Here is a 3464-nt window from a genome sequence, read left to right on the forward strand (position 1 = left end):
TTAACTCCAGAGTTAATCCATTGTACATACTCCCATTGAACATTCATCCATATAATCAATTGCCATATCTATTGTATATGGTTTCCTATACTGGACTTATTTTAGAGCCTCAATCTGTCACATGTTTTTCACTTGGCCTAGAAAACTCTCTCTCTCTTTCTTCTTGGATTCTGTTTTGCTAATTTCATTCCTGTTTATCAATCAGTCCTTGGCCTAAAATTCTTCTGGAAAATTTTTCCAGTCTCTTGGAAGTAGCTGGTCTCTGTAAATACCCCTCATTATTTCTCATCACATCTTGATTGCATTGTTTATTTATTTGCTATTTTCCTTACTCTGGAATAATAAATGAATATTATCTATCTGTTAGGATTGTACTGTCCAACACAGCAGCCACTAACCACATGAGACTAATGAACACTTGAAATGCGGCAAATCCAAACTGAGTTGTTTTGTAAATGTAAAATATGCACTTGATTTTGCAAATAAGACCAAGAGAACAGAAAGTATCACAATAAAAAATTTTATACTGATTACATATTGAAATAATGACGTCTTGTATATATTGAAATAAAGTACAATATTAAAATTAATTATACCTTTTTGTTTTTCCTCTTTTTACCTGGCTATTAGAAAATTAAAAATTTTTATATATGCCACACAGTATATTTCTATGAAGTAGTATTACACTAGATTGTGGTCTTTGAAAGTAGAGGAAACATATTTTATTGATTTTCTACATAGCACTGTACAGCCCCAAACTAAGTATTGGATGAATAAATTAATAAAAGGCAAATAATCAATGGAAAATAGGTGTATTATTTAATTAGCAACAAATAAAGAAATTTGCATAGGTTCTGTGTTACTAATCCAACAAAATGACTTTAGATTTATTATAAAAATATTCTCTTTTTTATATGCTTATAAGACGGAAGAAATCATGGAAAAAGAACCCAACTTGAAAACTTTGTGATAGTAGAGTTCTGACTCTAAAAGAAATATGCATTCTGACTTTTCTTTAATATATTTTCTTTTTCATTTGAATCTGTGTTTAGGGGGCAATTCTGAATGTGCCTGTCATAGGCAGATGCTTCTGTTCTCTAAGACTAGAGACATAGGAATCAGTAGGTGGTGGTGCAGATGGCAGAGAGAGGGTGGGGTGACATTTCAAACTGTGGGCAAGACTAATGCAAATTTGGCAGCTCAAATGGAATTTTTGTGGGCCTGATAATTTTTGCAAGACTTCTTGCTACCTAAGCAATCTTCGCCCCCCACCTTCCACCCCTGACCTCCCACCCCCCTCACCACCCATACGTATGTGTGTGTGTGTGTGTGTGTGTGCGCGCGTGTGGATACTTTAACTCTTTCCACTGAAAGTGTTTTATATTATAATTCTCAAATATCAAAAGAGTCCTTCTCAAAATTTTGCTTTTGGGACCAAACTTTATAGTTCTAACATTGGAAATCACAAGAATTTCTACTAAAAAGGATCTTAAAATGAGAGAATTAAATTTGTTTTTCATTAAGAATTTAATTAATAGAAACATATATGCATATCGTTTTAATAGAAAGTACAAATTATTTTATCTGATTTTTTTAGCCATTGTCATTGTAATTGCAGAGCTATTGAATACTAATTGCCTGAGACAAGTCAGCCTCCACATGCAAGCTCTGCTAGCATGACTCAGTACCATTATGGCAAATTATGGCAGCAAAACTTCATCTCTGTATCCTTGATCTCTAATTTTTTGATAGAGAATGACCTCCAACTTGTCAACATCTTTATATAGCAATGATGTGTTTCCAACTGTCTAGCCATAATAGCTTGCTGTGTTATATCCTTTTTTCCCCTCCCTCTTACATACTTGATCAATTATATTACTAAAAAAACGTAACTTTTATAACTATTATTTCCAATATCCTCATCTACCAAAGTTGTAAAAATATTAGAAGTTTTAAAAATGAAACTGTTAACTGACTATGTTAAAACAATATGTGTATTTGGGCCCAGCAAAATGCTATAGGTTTTTCCTGAATTCCAGGTAAAGTTTATTTTAAGTTTTTGCCATAGCAGAATAAAAAGAAAAAAATACACTATTAAGTGTAAATAAGGCTCTAGAGTAACCCATATTCTTATACATGGTTAGTTGAGATGTAAATCATGATAGCTACTATGAAAAATAATTTGGCACTATCTAGTAAAATTGTGCATACCAACTACTCAACAGTCATGAGGTTGATGGGAAAAATAAGACATGGGAAACTATATACAGTAAAATTCCATGTATGTAAAGTTTTCAAAAGAGCAACATTAAACAATTGATTAGAACTACAGAAATAGGGGATAAAAAAATTAGAAATAAAGTCATGAAAAATGAAAAGTTTAAAATATCAGCGAATTCATGGTAAATTACGAGAGGGGTCAGTGGAACCAAGACAGAGCAAACAGGGTCTTCCAAGGTATCCTGATAATGCTCCATCATCCTAACCTGAGTGGTGGGTACAGGAGTGTTTAATTTATAATTAATCTTTATACCTAACAGCCTATTACAAGTAATATTTTATTATTTTGTGCATATTAAATATATAAAATTTAAAATAATTAAAAACATAGTTATAAAGAAAAGAAAAATGTGAGTGAAGGAAGGGAGGGAAGAAAAAAATATGGAAAGATGAAGGGGAAAAAATAATGACTAAGAAAGAGAATAAAATCGTTAAGCAGTCTAAGCAAAATGGAAATCCCAAAGGGAAAGGTGCAAAGAACAGAGAAATGTTGGTCATGATGATTCATTAACTGTAACATTAAAATGATGATGGTGATGATGATTATATAGATATAGAATCTAATGTTTATAGAGTCAGTTATTTTCCAGACAGTCTTCTCAGTTTATGTTCTTTAACTCATTTAACCATTACAATAACTCCATGGTATAGGTTCTACTACTATTTCTGTTTTTCACTTTACTAAACTAAAGCAAATAAAATCCAAGTAAACTTGAAAAGATACCACATTTGAAAAGCGACAGAATGGGTTTATTAATCCCATTCTAGATAGGCTGGTTTCTTTTTTTGAAAATTGAGATATAATTGACATTTAATATTATATTAGTTTCAGGTCTACAACGCAATGACTCAATATTTGTATAATTGTGAAATGATCGACACAATAAGTCTAGTTAACATTCATTACTAAACATAGTTACACATTTCTTAATATCATACTTTTTAAAGTCTCCAAGTGTCAGTGCCGAGATAATGGAGAAGGGAAGTTTTCGGTGGTGAGATGCCCAGTTGGAAGAATGCACAAGGGGCCTACGTGAGAATGAAATGGTAGGCACCAACTTTATTACGGGGAGCCCACTTCTGTTGCAGAGAGTGCATGGGACCCACACCAAGAATCATGGTTCCCAGACAATGAGTGATTGATTTCTTAGCCTGTCTTGCTAGGACTCCATGAACCTCCCTCA

Source organism: Pteropus alecto, unplaced genomic scaffold, assembly GCF_000325575.1.
Source record: "Pteropus alecto unplaced genomic scaffold, ASM32557v1 scaffold69, whole genome shotgun sequence".
Classification (NCBI taxonomy): Eukaryota; Metazoa; Chordata; class Mammalia; order Chiroptera; family Pteropodidae; genus Pteropus; species Pteropus alecto.